Source organism: Panthera uncia, chromosome F2 (assembly GCF_023721935.1).
Source record: "Panthera uncia isolate 11264 chromosome F2, Puncia_PCG_1.0, whole genome shotgun sequence".
Classification (NCBI taxonomy): Eukaryota; Metazoa; Chordata; class Mammalia; order Carnivora; family Felidae; genus Panthera; species Panthera uncia.
The window spans coordinates 72,770,697-72,792,218 of NC_064812.1; the positions used below are offsets into that span (position 1 = coordinate 72,770,697).

Here is a 21,522-nt window from a genome sequence, read left to right on the forward strand (position 1 = left end):
TCACGGTCTAATTTCTGAAAGCTAAACATAAAAACCAAAGGTATAATAAACAAACAAACAAACAAATAAATCAATAGCAAGAGGGAACAAACACATTACATACAAAGATATTAATGACGGCCGGTTTCTCATTAGGAGAAATAGAAGCCAGAATCTGTCACGAGCAGATCCACATTACAGGAAATGATGCAGGAAGTTCTTCGGGTTGAAGGCAAATGACACCAAACAGAAGAACTCCGATCTACAAGAAGGAGTAAAGAGTGTAGGCCTGGTAAAAGTGTGTATAAATATTTTAATTTTTTTTTTTTAACATTTATTTATTTTTGAGACAGAGAGAGACAGAGCATGAAGGGGGGAGGGGCAGAGAGAGAGGGAGACACACAGAATCGGAAGCAGGCTCCAGGCTCTGAGCTGTCAGCCCAGAGCCTGACGCGGGGCTCGAACTCACAGACCGCGAGATCATGACCTGAGCCGAAGTCGGACGCTCAACCGACTAAGCCACCCAGGCGCCCCAAAGGTTTTTCTTTTTTCTTTTTTTTTTACCTTTTTTAAAAACGATAATTGGCTACAAAGCAAAACATACTATTGTCTTGTGAGGTTGATAACTTAGGTAGAAGCAAAATATATAACAACAGATCAGCAGAGGGTAAATGGAAATGTATTGTTGTAAGGTTTTCAGATTAAACTGAAAGTTGTAATACGAATTCAGTATTAAATAGATGGATCCTTAGAACAACCAGTAAAAAATAAAAACAAACCTTGGCTAAACAGCCAAGGAGATAAAATGGCATACTAAAAAAAATACTTGATAGGGGTGCCTGAGTGGCTCAGTCGGTTGGGCGTCCGACTTCGGCTCAGGTCATGATCGCACGGTTCGTGGGTTCGAGCCCCGCGTCGGGCTCTGTGCTGACAGCTCAGAGCCTGAGCCTGCTTTGGATTCTGTGCCTCCCCTCTCTCTCTCTTCCCACCTTTGCTCATGCTCTGTCTCCCTCTGTCTGAAAAATAAATAAACATTAAAAAAGATGTTTAATAAAAAATACTTGATAAATCCAAACTTAGGCAGAACGAAAGGACAAACCCATCAAATAAACAGAACACAAGTAACAAGAGAGTTGACTTAAAATTAGCCGTATCAATAATTACATCTCTCCCGATTTCCCTACCCACACTGTGCAAAGTTCAAGCCCAAAGCAAAGCCAGGTTCTCGACTTCACCAATAGCCAAGCATCACCCGAGGCCCCTCCCCCAGAAATAAATAAGTCTAAGGCGAGGCCTTGGAATCTTTACTGTAAATATGTGTCTCAGGTGATTCCTACAAAAAAAGAAAAAAAAAAAAAACCAGTTTGCATCTCATCTGTACCTTCAGGTTTTCACACCGATGCGGACAGACACCCGGAGCCCCCGTGTCACGGGCTACGTGACCTTGGCAAGTCAATTCATCTCCCTCAACGAGGCTCTCCTCTATACAATGGGGACACCTCCACCTTTCAGAAGTGGAGCCGTGCCACGCCTCAAACCTAACAGGTGCTCAAGTCTTTGCTGAAGGAATGAACGAGAAAATGTGCAGCACAGGTACCGTGCCCACGTGCCCACGCTGCACGGTTCAGAAGCTAGTCCAAACGCCACTACCTGGGCACACGGGGCTTCTCCATCCCTCCGACCTCCCCAACCCAAACATTTCAGCTTAAGCTGCAAAACTCAATTGCTTGGAGCATCCCCGACTGGCCCGAGCCGTTTCACGCTTCAGTTCCCTGACTTGGTCTGGCGCGTCTGGCTGCAATTTCCCTCCTGAATTTCTCCCCCCAGCCCCCCACCCCCAGCCCATCCCTTCACCTACGCAACACCTACCTTAGGGAGGTAGATGTGACTCAGCTCGGGGATGACCTTCCTCAGGAAAACTTCGCCGGGCACGTTCCCTTTTAGGCTAGCACATGCCGATCACCGCGCCTGGAAGCAATGAGCATTGCAGGTGTCTCCCTAGAGCATTTCCTGGAGCAAAGGAGCACCTCGGCAAAAACCTGGGGACTACGGAGAGTTGGGGAGGGGGGGAGCCAGTCTTGGACATAGTGAAGAATCATTCCCTGGGGCTTCCTTGGCCAAGAATTGGACCTGTGACCGAAACAGTTCAAACAGGGGTAGGAAAGGCCCCGGGCGGGGAGGAACTGAGGTCCACCCACCCACCCAAGAGCCAGCCAGCATCAATGCACCCGGCACCCAGCTGAGCCCCCCTGGATGTAGCTCCTCCAGGCCCCGTCCAGGCTCCCAGTGGCCACAGCCCCAGCAACACGCTGACTGCAATTTCCCGAGACACCCCAGACCCCCACAGAAGTGGGAGGACGAGACACATCATTTTTTGAGCCACCAAGTTTCGTGGTCACTTCTTATGTAATAATAGATCGAGAATACAGATTTCACTTCAACTCCTAGCCTTCTTTTTGCTCCGTATACCCATTTATCTAAAAGTATCCGTTTCATAGATAAAAAAAAAAAATCATCAAAGAGCCACAGAGGATACATGTTCTAGCTCCCGTTGGCCACACTCACCAAAGAGACATCGGATTTCTCAGATTCTAAAATGGTTTAAAAGATACCCTAGTTTCTGTTTTGTGAGGTATTCAGATTAAATGGGTCGACGATATAATTACGCCGTAAAAATAGAATGAGTCAAATGACATGATAAGGAATAGTTCGATATTCTTTGAATTACACTTGTTTCCAAATAGGACTTATTTTAATTATAGAATACACATTTCATTACTTTAAATCCTTGTAACTCTTTAAAGACATGTTTCAGTTCATGAAAGGCATTTTTACCTATGGACCCAAGAGTAAATTTAGAAATCACCTTTACTATATTCCTCCAAATTTAATCAAGTTAATAATATCTACATTAATTTTTGTTGAAATAAGAAAAATTATTCCAAGAGTGTAAATTTTATGTACCCTAAAACAAAAAGAGCCTAGCTGTTTCAAAATAAAGAACACCAAATTTATCAGCTAAAAAAAAAAAACTCCCAAGGATACCATTTTGTAAAAAAATTTTTTATTTTTATTTTTTTGAATTTATTTATTTTGAACAAGAGAGTGCACGTAGGGGAGGGGGCGGGGGGGGAGAGAGAGAGAGAGAGAGGGAGAGAGAGAGAATCCCAAGCAGGCTCCATGCTGTCAGCACAGAGGCCAAAGCAGGGCTCAATTTCATGAGATCACGACCCAAGCCGAAATCAAGAGTCAGACGCTTAACTGACTAGGCCATCCAGGTGCCTTTTTTTTTGTCATAAAAACATTTTTTTTAACCTAAGGAAGTAAGTACACTTTTGTGGCTCAAAGTTTTTATGTTAACGAAAACACCTCAGAATCACTACGTTTAAAAATATTTTATGAAAGCTGAATATGTTCCAGATTTCCATTAATTACTTTTATTTTAAAATAAAACACAGTTTTATCATAGTCTTGCTTCCAAGCATCTAAAAATGTTGAATAAACGGTACTCTGAAAAGCAAATCATAACTCAACTGATAATTTTTTCTTTTTCTTTTTCTTTTTTTTTTTTAGAAAGAGAGAGAGCATGAATGGTAGAAGGGAGAGAGACAGAATCTCCAGCAGGTTCCATACCCAGCGCAAAGCCTGATGCGGGGCTTGATCTCACAACCCTGAGATCGTGATCAGAACCAAAATCAAGAGTCGGACGCTTAACGGACTGAGCCACCCAGGCAACCCCTCAACTGATATTTTAAATGTGAGTATCCACACAGACTAAAGATGAAAGCAGAATGGTTAGGGGAAAACATACATACGCACAGCTTATTAAGCAGAAGTGTTACATTAAAAATTATGAGCTTTGTTTCAGATTCTTGATGAGAAATGAAAGCCTGTGATAAGGCAGATCTTTGTCGGGAGAACGTCTGTAACTCCGCCCTCTGCGGCATTTTCCCACAAGACATCCACCTCCCATGAGCCTCCCTCCCTCCCTCCTGCCCAGGATCCTGCAAAGTTTACTGTGCCTGGGGGCTCTCAGGGTAGCACTATGCACCCCTAAAATGAGGATTTCACCCCGATCAGCAGTTCGGCATCCACAGGGAACCTGTTAGAAATGCGAACTCTCAGGTCCTCCCTGGACCTTGTTAATCAGAAACTCTGGGAGCCGACTGGCAATCTGTATTTAACCCTCTAGGTAAGTCTGCTGTTTTGGAGTCACTGGCCCGGATCCAGGGCTCCCACAGCCACCTGTGTGCATCACTGTCACCAGCAAACTCCGCAGTGCCCCCCAATTCCTACCCGAAGAAGGTAGCCCGGGACACTACAGAATCCCAGACGTTCTTACTGGGTCGACAGTGTGGATCACTGGATTAGGCAGTCTTGAAGGCCCTTTCAAGGAAGAGCTGTTTCGCCAAGTCAGCCCCAGTAGTTCCCGTTTTGCTTGGGCACTTGCCAAGCCAGAGAGATTGGAAGGCAAGAGAACTCTGCACCCACGGCTGCCGGGATCTTGATGCACAGAAAATCCCTGATCCCAGGAGACACAAGCTCCAGTCTCGTTTCCAGCACAGTGACAGATGCCCCAACCTGAAGGCCAGCTGCTTTGCCCCTCTCCTACTCTGCTTACAAGCAGTTATCAGTTTACTTTGGTGTTAAAGAGAGATGTGACCTTATTTTCCAACACCGTGCCCCTGAGAGAGTGCCCTGAATAGATTCTGTTAAGTCTACCGTGGAGCAGATTCAGCTTGCGAGGCATCATGAAATAAACCCAAAATGAGAAGTCAAAAACATGCCGCTAGAAATGGCGACAGCCATGGGGGTTGTGGGTGAAGCTGGGAAGTCAGGATGAAAACAACCTGGGTCTCAGCGTAGGGGACAGAAAGCCCACTGCCCAGCTCCCTCCGAACCCCCACTTCCCCATCCCAACAACGGAAAGTCCACTTTATAAGGCAGCCCATTCTGATCTGGGGCAGCTGTGACCTTCATTAAGTTGAAACCCGCCTCCATATCACTTTCCCCCGTGGGTCTTGGCTGGGCAACCGGCAGAGCATGCAGTCACTAATCCCTCCACCCCACAGAGGCTTTTCGAGTATAGTCAACTACTGTGTACTGAGCCCAGAAATGTGCCGGGCTTGGCGTCTGGACAGGAGAGTAGCCCATCTCCATCCAACAAGATGTTCGGGTCGGGGGACAGCCATTGGGATTTCCCAACCCTCCCCCACCCCCATCCTCTTACACTGGCCTCGGCACTTGCTGTTATATTTCGTGTTTGATATACATAGGTAAAGATTCTGGAACACCAGGTATTTGCCTTCATTTGCGGTACTGAAAGAAATCTTTAAGTAAAGCCCAGTCAGTCTCAGTTGCACCCTGTCTAATTCCAAAACAGCCTGTCTGGGTGGGAAGGTGTTCCAGGAAAACCCATCAGAGGGTCACCAACAATCCCTCTCAAGCCTGGGGGGGAAGCAGGGTTGGCAGAGGGGACATCCCAGGGGACGGTGAAATGCAGGAGCTCTGAGAACAGCTCCAGGCAGGGAGGCACCTGCCCGAGAAGGCAAATGTGGGAATGCTCACTCCACCTTGCCACCTCAGGGAAATGAGACACGCGACCCCGGGAAAGGGAAGAGCAGGCTGGGTGGGGGGGGCAGGGAGAACGCCTCCTTCTGCCCACTGAGCAGAAGCTCTATACCAGCTTTTCCACTCCCCAGTGACTTGAAGATACCACTGGTGCTACCTTTTGGCCCCAGTGTCCCTGTAGGCGGGACCATAGCAATACCGACACAGCAGTGTTGTTGTCAGAAGAAATGGGTAACCTCAGGTGACCGCCAGCACCCCCCCCCCGCAAGGCACAGGATCCCAAGGGTATGCCTGCTTCACACTCCCGGTCACCACACCCTCCCAGAGAATGCCCTGCTCGTGGCCCAGAGACATCGCCAAACCCCCCTTTGAGATGTTCTACCCAAGAGGCAATTAAGTTGGAAGAAATTTTCTGCCACAGGACTCCATAAAACTTGTAATTGGGGATGGGAAAAAAGAAATGACCTCTAAATATTTTTCACACCCACAAAAGATAAAGAATTAAACACCTGACCGCCCCAATGTAAATATTTAGTATGCAAGTTTCAACAAGGTCACATAGGTAACTCCTACCTTCCGAATACAAAGGATTTTCAACAACCAACTTATAGACCAAAAATCACATTAAGAACTCCTCTGGTTTTGCCGTGAACCCTGCCCTCTTTCACGAAAGATGTGAGATACCTTTAAGAAAAATTGTCATCAGAGGGAACCAGGTAGTTTAAGAACCTAGAGAAAATTAAAGCACAGAAACCGGTCAAGACAGAGAAACACTACGCATAGTTTCCTACTAAGCCGCTATAGGTGAGCTTAAATTTTGCTTCAAGTTTATTGTTTCTGATCAAATTATTTGCCTCACGTGTTTCTGACGCATTTTCAAGTGTGTAAAGTGTAGAACACCCCGGCTGATAACAGTGCAAGAGGTACTTACTGACGTCTCCACCAAAATACAGAGGGAGATGTCATGGCCACCTCTGGAACAGTCTTCAACCCAAACAGAGGGCAGGAGGGACAAGAGGGCCACGCTGTCAGGAAGATGATTCTAAAAGGATCCAAGATAACTCCTGGCCACCCAAATGCTGCCTAGCACCACCTACGTGGAAGGTCAAAGTTGACAAAACCAAAGCAGTGGAGGGGCTCTGTAAACCCGTGAAAGAATCTTCCCCAACAAATAAGCCTCTTGGATTGTTAAGAGCTCAGTCGGTTCATAATTTTCAACGGAAGTCCCAAAAGCCCGGCCAGAAGGCAGATTACGCGCTTCTGTCCCTAGGGAGCAAAGCCAGAATGTTCTTTGAGAAGTAACAGTTTTGAAGGACCCACTCTAGTACATGGGCCCGGTGAACCCGGATGTCTACTTGAAATTTGCTAAGAGGGTAGATCTTAAATGTTCTCGCCACACACACGTGCGCGTGCGAACACACACACACACACACACACACACACACAAGGTAACTCCGTGAGGTAGTGGATGTGTTACTTAGCTTAACTGTGGCCACCATGTCATAATGCATACATACGCCAAAACTTCACGCTGTATATCCTACGTATGATTTTTCTTTGTCAATGGTAATTCAGTAAAGCTGGAAGAATATAAATAAAACCAATTAGGGAAAAAAACCCTCTCATAAATGAAGGTGCCATATATGTTAGATATGAGGCATTAAGGATAACGATTTTAGTTTCAGACCAATTAATACTACGCCATTCTCTGGGGCCGCAGAGGTGAGGTGCCTGCACACACACGCCTCTACCGATGCGTTACCAGCGAGTGTGCGACTTTATTGGAGGTTTTCTTTCTTGCCAGAGGAAATTTTGAGGTTAGGGACGATGTATTATTAATTTTTATTCTCAGCACCCAACGGAGCGCCGTGAGCACATATAAACTCAATAAATGTGTTCGCTGAATGGGATCCAGACCATTCGGCAGAACGTGGCTGGTGTGGCATGCCTCCTTTCAGACCTGGTCAAACTTGACCTCTTCACAGACGACCTTCGTTTCTGTTCCCTCGTGTCACCCAAATGGAACAGGCTCTACGGGAAGCCTGAGAGCCTCCCCACCTGTTCCTGTCACCACAATCAACACAAGATATTCTGAGAACCGAGTTCAACCAGCTACAGACACAGCCACGCAATCAACCACAATTCTATGGGCTCCACGTTGCTCTCGAGCTGATCAGCGGAGATGTTTCAAATGTTTTTACAGAAAGCCAGATAGAAATCTACAGAATCATTCCGATCTTCTAGGCTAGTAACCTTATGAAAAAAAAATGAGGTTAGCTTGGCATGATTTGTTCTTCGTGAAACGATTCTTGCTTTCAGTTATGACTATTCCCTTCCCTGCAAGTACACAACCATCTGCTTAACACTATGTTTTAGAACACTGCCAAGGATAGGGAGTAAAATAATTGAATTGTAGAGTCTAGAACGGCATCCTCCCATGGAAATATAATGCAAGCCACAGATGTGAGCCATATATGTCATTTCAAATCCTCTTGGTAGGTATATTAAAAATTAAAAAGAAGAAGATGAAATGAATTTTGACAGCATATTTTATTCAACTCAACCAATCCAAAATATCATTTTCACTTGTAATATGAAAAATATTAATGAGTGATTTTGCATTCTGTTTTCAAACGAAATCTGCAAAATCTGACATATCACACCTGCAGGATATCTGAAGTCATGCTAGCCACACAGCCAGTGCTCAGGAGTCATGGGTGGCCACCATATTGGACAGTGTGGGTCTGGAATCTCTTGTCACTTTCTGAAAAACCAGGGCATTTATCTCGATTCTGGCACCTCTCGTCTTCTCCGTGATCTCTCGGGATTATTACCAAGAGTAATGCCTTGATTTCAGCCGCCAACTCCTTCGGCATCTGAGAAGTCATTCACCTCAATCTTGAGATGCAAAACCACTCAGGTAGCTTAAGGCTGAAGCAGATATTCACAAGAATAAGTCATCAGGCAGAGATCTACCTTTATGCCCTTGCATTCAAGTTATTTAAACATCATAAAAAACATGATTGTTTCTTCTGCCCTTTTTCATTCAGACCATATGTGGTCAGGGAAAATAATTAAAGAGGAGACATGACAGAAGCCTTTTTGGGTGGCCAGGATTGCATGAAGCAGAGCGGAGGGGAACGGGCGCCGGAGGCAGAAGAAACAGCAGGTGCAATGCAGAGAGATGCCAGAGGCACACGGGAGCCACGCTGGGAAGAACAGGAATGGCACGTTAATAAGACTTTGTTTTGAGCATGCGGTCCGGGCTTGGAGCAGGTGAACAAGGTGACAGACGGATACCTCGGCTAATTTTGGAGATGGTACAAGAGAGGCAGGAAAGGGAAGAAGGTTCAGGGCAGGGCCATGAAACAGAAAGGAGAAGATGGCCAAGGAATGGACTAAGGTGGAAGATGCACCGAGAATGCAGACAGGCAGGGGGCTCAGTCACTTAAGCATCCTACTCTCTGACCCGGCTCAGGTCATGATCTCAAGGTCATGGGATGAGCCCATGCTGACAGTGTGGAGCCTGCTTGGGATTCTCTCTCTCCCTCTCTCTCTCTGCCCCTCCCCCACTTGCCCATGCTCTCTTTCTCCTTCTCTCAAAATAAATACACTTAAAAAAGAAAAGAATGCCAAGACGGGCAAGCAGGAGAGATATTTCAGACTCAGGGACAGAGAGGATGTCAAAGGGGACCAGGGTCCTAACTTCAGTATTAAGATGCTACGCATGAGCTGGCAAGAACCATCCATCTGAAGGCCTCTCTCCCTCACGGGGCACATTCCTGATGTCAGCGTCAGCTCAGATGCAGGGGAAAGAATTCACCCCTTTCCGAAGACAAGCTTTTCATGATTCCTACGTTGTCATTTCATTAGACCACAAAGCATCGACTAATCGATTGAAAATCTATGAGCACAGACAAAAGTTGTCTTGCTTGCGAGTATGTTTGCTATGTCAGGTTTGAGGAATTTACCCTTTTATTGGGAGAGGGGAGTTTCTTACAGGAGTTTTGCTTCTTTACTTAACAAAATGCAAGGGGAAAAAATGCCTGCTGACATCATATTCCCTTTATATGACTTTCTGTTCCAAGACCGGATAGAGGGGCTGAAAAGTGATGGAAAAAAGAAAACGTGATGCAGCTAAAATAAAAATAAAAATAAAAATAAAATAAAATAAAAAGATGAACGTTTGCTAAGCTTTCTTTTTCTCCTAAAATAAAAAGATGAACCTTTGCTTCATTGATGGTGCGTCCCCCATGTCACGTAGGCATCGCTGGGGTACACGGGACGCCGTTTGCAAAGCACACGGACAATTTCAGCACGGGCACCCAGACACTTCAGAGGACGGACAAGGTCAAAAGCAGCACTGAGGTCACTTCCATTCTCCTGCAACAGGCAGTGGCCTGGCATGAGGACTAAAGAAGTGTACCCATCAACCTGACTGGGCCACCAGGTGCCCAGATACTTGGTTACGCAAGAGTGTGCTTGGAAGGATGTTCCTGGGTGAGATTAACACTTGACCCTGTCCACTGAGTGAAGCAGACTGCCCTCCCCGCCCCACCCCCCGACGCGGGTGGGCCTCATCTAGTCTGTGGAAGGCTTGAATACCACAAAAGGGGAGAAGGGACAATCTGATCGCTGCCAGACTCTGTGAGCTGAGACATCGTCTTGCCCTCCCCTCACACTGGAACTTACACCATGGGCTCCCCTGGGTCTCCAGGCTCCAGGTGACAGATCTGGGACTTCCCAGCCTCCATACTCGCACGAGCCACTTCCTTATAATAAATCTCCCTTAAAAAGAGACGGAGATAGGGATAGAGGCAGAGACAGCAACCTATCGATTCTGTTTCTCAGGAGGATCCTGACTAACACAAGGTCTGTATGAATCTGGTAAAATACAAGGTCCAAATTAAAATGAAGATATTCAAGTATTTCGGACACCAAATGTATAAACACGTCTCATCACGTCTTGGTGTCCTGACCTTACAAGGTCTCGGTGATGCCGTCTCTCGATCGCTAACTCGCGGTACCTAAACACCTTTTGGGAAAGGTCCGAAGGGCAGAGAGAGCTTTTCAACAGCTGAATGCCTCGCGTTCAATGCCTCACATGAACTCCTATCACTTCGGTGGAATATTCACGTAAAACCAATTTCCAAACAACACACGTTGATATGTATTTCAACTTACCACGAGATCCACGAGATGCAGATGGGTATGGTTGGAAAACTCTTCCCCCTACAAGAGCTATACATTTCAATCCGCTAACAGGAGTCAGATAGAATAAAATCTCCACGAAATTAAATAACTGAGCCGCTAGACAGTTAGCTGATCCCTTCAAAGATGGTGGCCACGCTGACCAAAGCACTAGGAGAAGGTTTACGTGGTCACACACCCGATCCGCGCTGCAGGTTGGACCAAAGCCCGCAAAAGCGAGGAATCGCACCCAGGAGCGGCCATATTCAGAACCGACACAAAGATCTCTCTTCTCCTCTCATGGTCACTACACAAGAACAAAATTTATTGGGAAGAATAACATCTGATTCTGAAAAATCACAACATTCCAATGAATGAGCACTGGAATGAGCACGGGCCAGGGGACAGATTAAAAGGATTTTTTAAATCCCCAACTCACAGTCAAGAGGACAATGAGCTTTCCCATTTCACCTTGTTCTGACCGCGTAGTCAAGACACAGAAGCGTTGTCAGGATTCACTGGTATTTCTCAGCACGTCTGAGTTCCTAGTTTCCAACGGTCTGTTTCTGACCCACTGTGGAAGCGCTGACCCCCTGGTAGCCAGGGAAGAAAGAGCTTGTACGTGTATGTGAATAAACATGCACACACGTCCACGACTGTGGAGTGTCTGCACTGAGATTTGAAAATCCGTCCTTTGATATTAGTCACTAAACTCCACCCAAAGACTGCAATCAACAAGCAAGTACCGTGAAAGATAAAAAGCCTGGAAAAGAATATACAAATAATTTCCTTTTGCAAAATACACACAACATGAAAATGCCCCAACCAAAGTCATGGTGATGAGATGGGGCATCACAAGTAACTGAATATAACTCAGAAGCAGGGGAGATAGCCCACAGTCCACACAGCTGACCGGGCAGGTCTATGAGGCGGACGGCTGTGGCCACAACGTCAGGGCCGGCTTCTGGAATGGCCAGCACTGTTTCCCAAGCACTGGTTGCGTTTTTACGGCGGGTGCATTTCTCTATCGTGTCTGCTCTTGTGGTTTTTACAGAGGGACTAGGTGCCTGAAAGCTGGCATCTCAGACTTTAGGGCCTTCGAGGTCCCACAGGCAAGGACCTCCTCACCTCGCACCCCGGTCGGAAAGCCTGCCAGGTGTTTGGCACAGTTTCCGGCCACGTGGATTCAGCAGCTTCCGTGACAGCATCCCTCTCACCCTGGAAACTGTATTTTCAATATGTAAACAAATCCCACAATTTCAGCGAGGCATGAGGGCTGTGCAGAAAATGCGGCAGGACGATGGGAAAGAGGGAAAGAAGGGTGGTCAGAGAAGGGGCGACCTCAGCTTCAGCGGTCAGGGTGAATCTCTGAAAACGTGACTCTCGTCCTGTGACCCGTGTGATGAGAACATACAAGAGTGATGGACGGGGGCGCCTGGGTGGCTCAGTCGGTTCGGCGTCTGACTCTTGATTTTGGCTCAGGTCAAGATCTCGATGGTTCATGAGTCTGACACCCGCCCCCTCCCGCCCCGGCTTTGCACTGATGGAGTGAAGCCTGCTTGGGATTCTCTCTCTCTCTCTCTCTCTCTCTCTCTCTTTCTCCCCCCTGCCCCACGTTCTCTTTCTCTCTCTCAAATAAATAAACATTTAAAAAAGAGACAGATGGAAAAAGGCACAAAATCTACGAGACAGTAACACGTAACAGCAACTCATCTCTGTGGAGCACCAGGCATTGGGCAGCATCATCTTACTTAACCCTCACGGCAATCCGATGCTATACGTCATCCCCGTTTTACAGATCAGGAAACTGAGGTTCCAGAAGCCTCCACAACTCGCTCAAGTTCACACAGAGCCGATCTCCGCACCCAGAAAAACTCAACTATAAAACCTCGTCTCAGTCTGTCGGTCATGGGCTCCACTACTTGCTGGCTTACAGCTAAGTGTTTGGCCTGGAATCCGCATGGCCCTGACTGAGCCCTCACCCTGCCCTCACCCTGCCTTGCTCCCAGCGTAACAGAAATAAAGCTTGTAATTCCCAAGGGCTCTGCCACCCCGTTCTGAATGTGCACACAGCGTCTGCAACTCCCCTTGAATCTGACGAATCCGGGCCGTCCCAATTTCCTTTATCTCTGACACTAACAGTCTGTTGTGCATCTGGGGGCAAAAGAATCTGTGAATGCCTTCTCTACACGTTTTTAAAGTATCAGAAAGACTGCTTCCACCGGATGCAATTGCCTAGCTTCCAATCCTGAGGTAGGGGATTCCACTATATATGACCCCCCCCCCCACCCCGGCCCAGGTCCTTCCAAATAACAGGATTTGGTTTGTATCACTGATAGGCAAATAGAAATAAAACAGAAAGCAGCAAGGCCCTCTCAGCGTGAGCTCCAGAATGTACCCTATTTCACCGATTCTAAGACACATCTGTTTTCCCATTTTAATACCTGAAATGAGGATTCATATCACAGCGGGTGGTGCGTCACAGTTTAACTGGTAGTATGTTTTCTCTTCTTAGCGTGCCATACGATAACGATGCATCTTAAGATCAACAGTGGGTTAGGTTAGGAGACATTCAAAATGGTGCCAATATCAGGTTCCCCACCCCTCATCGCCTTTCTTTCCTTCCAGCCCAACTGGCTGGTCACCACAACAGCTTTCTCATTGACTCCCCATTTCCGCTCTTTCCCGACAGTCCATTCTCCAAAAGGTGGGCCACATGAGCTGCCGGAGCCCGGTCCTCCTTGCGTCCCACCCTCCAGCAGCACCCACGACTTTAGAATAAACAGAAACTCTCCCCTCCATGGCCTTCAAGGCCCTGCTGACCTGGTCCCTCTGCTGCAAGTTCCCGTTCTTCACAAATGCAGGTTCTGTCTGCCTCAGGGCCTTTGCACAAGCCACCCTCTCTACCCAGGGACCTTCCAGAGGTTGCCCCCCCCTCCTTTTTTTTCACTTAAGGCTCAGCTCAAACATCCTTCTTGGAGCCCTCCAAGACCACCCAGCCCAGTTCAGATGGTTACTGTCATTATTTGTTTGTTTATCTTATTATCTTTTGCTTCCACTTATGCCATAAAGCCTAAAAGAGGTAGGAACCTTGTCTTCCTTGGACACTGCTTATCCCCAGTACCCAGGCAGGTGCACAAAGGATCCTCTATAAATACCCATTTAACATAATAACCATAATAGAAGACATTACTAAGCTACATTTATGTGTATAGTTACTTTTTATTTTTTTTTAAGTTTATTTATTTATTTTGAGGGAGGGGGCAGAGAGAGGATCCCAGGCAAGATCCCCACTGTCACCACAGAGCCCAATGCAGGGCTCCAATTCACAAACTGTGAGATTATGACCTAAGCCGAAATCAAGAGTGGGACACTTAACTGACTAAGCCACCCAAGCGCCCCTCATAGTTACTTCCTTTTCATTAAGTTCCAGCCAATGGGACAAAAAAAAATGCTGACAATGATCATTTTGAAGTGTATCTGTGATTCTTCCTGAAAAGTCAAAAAAAAAAAAAAAAAAAAAAGAGAGAGAGAGAGAAAGAACAAAGAAAGAAAGAAACTTCCAGTGGGGCTTATGAGGAGCAAATGCTTTGCCTTCCCAGATAACCACTCAGAAATTTCCCATATGTTTCTAAATTGTATCTTTAAAAGCTTTATCTAGACTGGATAATTTCAAAACCCATTGATTTTGCTCGGATGTATATATAAAACATACCACAGAATTCTTATAATTCTTCTAGAAAACCTGTCGGCCAAGTGACATATTGTTTCCTTTTGCTCAGTATTCACCTTTGAACTTCCCTCTAAAGTGTTTACAATTTTAAACCCCAGCTTTAGCTCCAGTTCCAGTTTAAAATTGTTTAAATCATCCACATGGTCACTATTTTTATCACTAACATACACTGGAAAGAGGAAGCAATTTGTTTCATCTACTAACTACTAAAGTTTCCAAAACAAAACAAAACGAAGAAATGAGTCTTATGTCTTTGAATGCTGTGGTCTTCTGTAATTCTCTTTATGAGACTCAATGCTAAAAACGTAAACATTACATTCGTCCTTTCTCACAAGAAGGAGGAAATCTAACATGTCAGAAAAGGAAGATATACGACGTAAGGTCATTCATGTTGCGTTACAAAAGATCATCTAGAAACAAACCCAGGCTTAAAAACAGGAGGAAAATGTATTCTGCAGAAATTCTGAAGCTTTGCCCATACCTTAATTATCTGCAGTTACCTGCGTGGATGATGACACACACACACAAAGAAAAATTGTATTTCTTACCACTTTCTCCCCAATCTTCCGGGCCGGACGATCCTGTAACGTATCCATCCAAACCTCAGAATCAACGCTACCTTTAGTTTCTTTGGTAAACATTTTGGGCAGAATTTGTGTTCTGTTCTGAACAATTCCCCCAGACGACTTCTTTGCATTTCTATAACAATGTCAATTTTAGTGGCTGCGAGAAACACGAAATTAGGCTCTGGCTAAAATGTCAGGTTGAAAAAAATGAGCCCACTGAAAGAAGTGTTCATCCAACGTTTCATTCATCACCATAACGTATTTGATTATTTGATGTTTTTAAGTGATCAAAATGAAAGACAGGTCCTTTAACCCAAGGGAAAGAAAGTCAGTGGGGGTTCAAGGAGGCTAAGACTTTCACCAGATCCCCTGAGCCAGAAAGCCAGAAACAGTCCTAACGCTACCTTCACCCTCTAGGCCATGTGCACCCGCCTTTACATAGTTCAAGAAAGTCAAACCTGCCGTCCTTCTCCTCAACCCTCTTAAAATAAGGAGGCTTTAATAAAGTATTGCAAAATCTTAAGAGGTGGCCTCTAAACACTAAAATTAGCTTAAGGTCTCCTGCCTCGTACCCCTTAATGACTAAGCACCGCTCAAGAACTTCAAAGCATGTCACTTGGTTACGAAGAAGAGATCTGTTGGTATCAGACCCAAAAAGAACGTAGGGGAGCGCCTCCAAGACAGAGGTTATCCCCCTCGGTGTGGTGGAAAGATTCAGGGGCTCCGGGGCACACACGGCCCAGGGGTAAAACCACTGAGATTCACTCAGTCACTTTGCGTCACCAGCAGAAAGGAGATAACAACTATCCTGCCTTGGAAGAAAGAGAACATGCTGTCAACTGCCCAGAACGAGGCTGGTCCCCGAGCCGGCCCACAGAGACAACTCAGATTACAGTCCAGAAAGCCTTCTTCTTCTGAGTCCTCTTATTCACTTGCTACCCTTGGTGCTGTACTAAATAGAATGGATATATTTTTTCTCGGATGAGTCATGGCTTTGCAGAGCTTCAGATCCTTCGTCCTGCATATCAATTCTCATTGCATCATACCGGGAGTCAGAAAACTGGTAAAAACGAGAATAAACGAGAAGTTGTTCTCTCTCTATTTTTTTTTAATGTTTGTTTATTCATTTTTGAGAGAGAGAGAGATAGGGAGGGGCAGAGATAGAGAGAGAAGGAGGCAGAATCCCAGGCAGGCTCTGCACCATCAGCACTGAGCCCGGTGCGGGGCTTGAACTCATGAACCGTGGGATCGTGACCTGAGCCAAAAGCAAGAATCGGATGCTTAACCGACTGAGCCACCCAGGCGCCCTGAGAAGCTGTTTTCTTAAATCAAGTCATGACGTAACTGGGTTTCTTATCATTTGTTTCTCTCTCTTAAAAGTTAAGTATTGAAAAAAGGTCCAGGTTATAGGGTGTCAGGGTGGTCAGAGGGTTAAGGCGTGAGACTCCTGATTTCAGCTCAGGTCATGATCTCACAGTCGTGAGATGGAACCCCTTGTCAGGGAGCCTGCTTGAGATTCTCTCCCCCTCTCTCTCTGCCCCTCCCCTGCTCTAAAATTAAAAATTAACAAACATTTTTTTTAAGTCCAGGTTACTTGGAGATCCTCTGGGCTCAGAACAATCAACCTTATCCTATCACGGAAAAAAATGAGAGTAAAGAGTACGGTCGATCAAATAAGATTTTTACAAGCACCGTTCGTCGTAACACCTGAATACTGTGGCTTTTCAGAGAGAAAAGTGTGGCCAAGTAAACAGTCTAAAAAAGTTGGACATACAAAGGACAGACTTTTGCAGAGTTTATTCCTAAGGAGGCTGTTAGACAGGATCGGTGTGGCGGGAGTATATTTTGGGGAGAGGGCAAACAATGGGATTACTAAATTAATCCGTCCCATTCTCCTGGACCACAAATGTGCCTCGTCTATACCAGCATTATCCACAGCTCCACCTACCTGCCACACTGTGTCTACAGCAGCTATGGTATGGCAGGGCCCCAAGAGTTAATGCCATGCCTTTGCTTAGCTAAGTAAACTGTTTGGGAAAGAGAGAGATATCATTTCAAAGTTAAAAGGGCTGGGGGCAGGGGGAGAAAACCTCACAATGAATGTACACTTCCGACAATCTTTTAAAATATCTAGGTAGCAAACGTAATCGGCAAGTAAGTCGTTTTAATTTTTCTTATGTTAGCTAATTAGGCTGCTCTAGAGATTTAAAGTACAAGTAAGAATTACAGGATCTGGTTGATGTATATACGGGGCACACATTTGTATTTTATTCCCTTTTGACCCAGCGGGAGTTACCTAACCGTTGTGCCAATATGCTTCTTTCAAGTACAAATGGAAGTATTATTGTCAACCTAGAGAATGAGGGGGTTCAGAATGGGGTCCAGACTGGGTTTCTCCCAATGGCCAGGCTTCTCCTCAATTAGGCCCTTAAGGATAATTAAGTCTCCTTATTATGAAATGTACCTGGATAGGACTGTTCAGGACTATGTGCTGGCCCGTACAGATCTCCTTATTGTGCAGAAGAAAACACGCAACAGATCGTCAGTCATAACAAAACAACAACCCAATCTCAATTCTGATCTAAAATTAAACCAATACTTAAAATAGACCATGACTTAGAAATTCTTCCATTTTAAAAACAAAAACAACTGTACAGAAAAACACAGGGACTGATAACAAAAATTAAAAAAAGAAAAGTAGGGTGCTACTCACCTAGCACTGGGTTTCGGGCACTGCTCAAAGCGCTTTACCGATGATCAGGTTGACAAAGCACGGCCACCTCCCTGTTCAATTAGTGACTTTACTGTTGTAAGATCCATACTAGCACCAGAAATATCGTAGGATAAATCAGTGGGGATGGACAAAGAATTCTGGCTTATCATCACCTCGCCCTTAGGTTAAAATAATTATGCTTATTAATAAATAGCTCATCTGAATGACCAGGGGTTGTGATGTCACAAAATATATACAAGTTAGTACAGGTATTTTCCATAGAATGACTCTAAGTGTGAATTGGGGCGGGGGGGGGGGGGGGGGGGGGGGGGGGGTGCGGAGGGAAAGGCTGAATAGGTATCTTCGACACCAACAAGGGAAATGGGGAAAAGCAAAGTCATATTATTGATATTGCAAAAACGCTTAGTCTACTACCACATTGCCCTTCTCAAAAACAGACCAGTTTGCAGTCCTTACAATGCCAGCCATGCAATGTTGTCACAGATGTGTGCCAGATTTTGCACAGGGCATGGCCGCGGTGGGGGGGGGGAAACCCAGTTTGCCCGGATCTCAGGCAGCGAAGAAAGCCCGTCCATTTCTGCGGCTCACGAAACGAGTCACAACTTGAAAGGGTTAAGAAGCCGGGCACCAGGTGTTTTCCTTCCACTTTCCCCGAGTAACTGAAGCACACGGCAAAGTCACCCCTGCCACCCTCCCCGCAAGCCTGCGCAGAGGCACCACTGTCACTGCCATTTCCACCACGCTGCTCCTGCTCCGACAACAATCGGCGGGCACCAGGCTGGGCAGCGGGCACCGGCGCCTCCCCACAGCCTGCAACGCGCGGTGCTGCGAAGTTATGAGCTCCGCTGGGTGACGGGGGCACGAGTGAGCCAAGGATACTTTCATTCCCTCTCGAATCTGTGTGCTTTCAAAGAAAGTGGAGACGAGGGAGGCACGGGCGGAGCCGGAGGGGGCAACCAAATACAAACTTTCAGAGCCTCTGAATCTGCATTTCTTGCCAGAATTGCCCAGCCGGCGATCAGGAGATCCAGACACACCCCCCCCGCCCCCCCACCCCCACCCCAACAAGTATTCAGCCCCGGAGGCTGCAGACCCCGCGAGGAGACGCGGTCCCTCGCCTGCCCGCTCCCCCAGCAGCAGGCAGCAGGCGCGCTCGGGGAGCCCGCCGCTCGCGCCCCGCAAGCCCGCCCGGCTCCGCAGCGCCCCTGCCCGGCCTCCCCGCCCAGCCCGGACGCGCAGCCGGGCGCCTCCCCCCTTCGCGGCCCACACCGCCGGCCGGGGTCCGTCCGGGCCAGCGCGGCTGCGGGACCGGTCCGGACGGACAGCCAGGCGCGGCGCGGAGGCTCGGGGGCGGACCCGGCTGCGTTCCGGCCGCGCGCGCCTCCCGCATTGTCCGCAGCCGGGGCGCCGCGCGGCCCCCCGCCCCGACCCCCAGCCCCTGCCCGGCCCGGCCTTACCTCCTCGGCCGCGCTCCCCGGCCCCGGGCGGTGCGGTCCGCGGCCGGGCGCCAAGCTCCCGGGGACGACGGGTAGGAAGGTCGGGCCCGCCACACGCGGGGTCCGGGCCGCCGGCGCCGCCGGAGGGCCGAGCGCGGGCCGCGGGGGCCGCCGAGTCCTCGCGCCGCCTCCGCGGGGCCACGGATACGGAGCTGCCCGCGCGAGCCGAGGCGGCCCGGGACGCAAGGCCGTGGAGGGCCCGGCCGGCGGCGGCCGCGATGGTTCGGTCTGCACCGAGTGGGAGGGCTCAGGCGGGCTTCGCGGAGCGCGAGGGAGGGAACTTGGAGCGAGTTGCCGCGGCCCAGAGCGCGTGTCCCTGTGGAGTGTGCACGCCCCTAAAGAGCGCCCCGCCCCGCCCCCGCCCCGCCCCTCCCCTCCTCACCCCCTCCCCGTTCCCGCCCCCTCCCGCACCCCCACTTCCAGCCCGGCCCCCTTCCCCCACTCCCTCCTTGGCCCCACCTCCAAACCCCTTCCACACCCCCACCGACGCTCCCACCCGTGGGGGGGGGGGGAGGGGGGGAAGAAGCCACAGGGGCTCCGCTGCCCCCGGGAAGCCCCCCATCAGACCAAGGGGCGGGGGGGGGGGGGGGGGGGACCCTGGAGTCCCTTTTGTGAATGCGGTAACCACACCTGGTAGTCAACCCATCCAGATGATCTCGGTGCCTGACATTTTCCGTGGGCTCCCTTGCATACACTCTGGGGAGCCTGCTGTGAGCGTTTGCAGACTTAATTTCTCAAGGCATTTTTTTTCAGACTCCAAAAAATGTTTGGAGAAAACAGTAAAGAATATTTTAAAAATCGCAAGCACGATGTACTGCCCCTAGAGTGCAGGCCGGCTGATGTTTCCAAATTAACTCAGTGTTTCAGGGTGTATGATGATTCATGTTCATCATGTATGGTTTGTAAATGCTTTTTCTTTCGATGCGCTTAATCACTTGGTTGGGTTTTCTGAGGGTTTTGTCGTTTTAGGAATACCGAGCACATTCCAGTTTAGTGTTTGCTATTGGGAACTCTAGTAGAAGAAATCCCTACTTATCGAAACGACTGAATGAGATACGAACTCACAACATAATTACTTCTCTAGAATATTTAGCAGAGATTTCCTTATACCTTTTGTGCGTTTGAAATAAAATTATGTTCATCCCATTTGCTCAGAAAGATCATCTGTATTTGAACTGTGTGACTTGTATCATTCCAGTTCAGAAACGATCAAATAAATGAAACTCAGACTTCCAGCGTCAAGTTTTGGCTACTGACAGGGGAACCATTTTAAGCGAGTGACATGATACCTGGAACTTTCCTTCGCCATGCTAATGCATTCCATGTGATGCCCACACATCGCCCCGTGTCCAAAAGTCGTGTAACGGCAGAATAAAGTTATTTTGTGTAGCACATTAGAACTGACTTCTCTCCTCCCAAGGTAAGCTATTAAAAAAAAATGAACTTCATTGCCCAGACCTCTTCCTTTAGGGAATTGTTCCTTTACACTGTGCAGGAGAGACCTTCCCTGCCATCACAGAGGCACGTGACCCAAGCTTGCCAATGAGAGTACCTCTCATCCTCTGGGCACAAAGGGAAGAGGGGAAATACAGAGGATCTAATCTGGGAAGATGGGGGGTGGGGGGCTTTTTCAGAGTTGATATGACAGCTTCTGAGACAGTGCCATGTAAGACAGAGGTAGCCTGTTAGAGAGTAAGGCCAAAAGAAGAAAGCCACCTGAGCGATGAAGACAGGAAGAGTGGTGATGGCATTAATGAGGCCCTCCAGGCAGCCATGTCTGAAACCAGTCAAAACCCTGGATTTCTGAGGAAATGCACCCATAAATTGTCCTTCTAGCTTCTTGGAAGTTAGGTTTCTTTCCAAAATACTCACTCATAAGGCCGTAAAAGATTCCCATGTGAGCCAGGCTCTGAAGATCAGGAATGTAATCAATGAATCCTAGCTTCTCGATCACCTAAATTGCTCCTTCATAATAAAATAGGTTCCAAGAAGGTCGTTTAGTAGTTAAGTCTTACCTTTTAATAGGACTGAGGTTCTCATTTAAGGTATTACCGTTGCCCAGTGCAGATTTAACATTTTCACATTGCCCTCCTTAAAACCAAAAGTTAACAAAAGATGTGGTTAGAAAACCGGAGAGAAAATATTAATATGTCTGAACCAGAACATCCCAGCAAATTTTCTGTCTTGTCAGTCAGTCCAGTAAAACGTGCCTCCGTAATCCCCTATTTTGCTGATGTAGGACATTTCCTCTTT

The 21,522-nt window shown here is 47.5% G+C and overlaps 1 long non-coding RNA gene across 1 annotated transcript in view; it reads right to left on the reverse strand.

Moving 5' to 3' along the window:
• LOC125924680 (uncharacterized) overlaps nt 1–19,583 on the reverse strand; it is a 36,306-nt gene extending 16,723 nt beyond the window's left edge. The window contains exons 1-2 of the long non-coding RNA XR_007458517.1: nt 19,231–19,583; nt 1,849–1,947 (exon numbers count right to left, since the gene is read on the reverse strand). This is a non-coding gene — a long non-coding RNA (uncharacterized LOC125924680). The remainder of the gene's footprint in view (nt 1–1,848; nt 1,948–19,230) is intronic.
• Nucleotides 19,584–21,522: the final 1,939 nt, after the last annotated feature.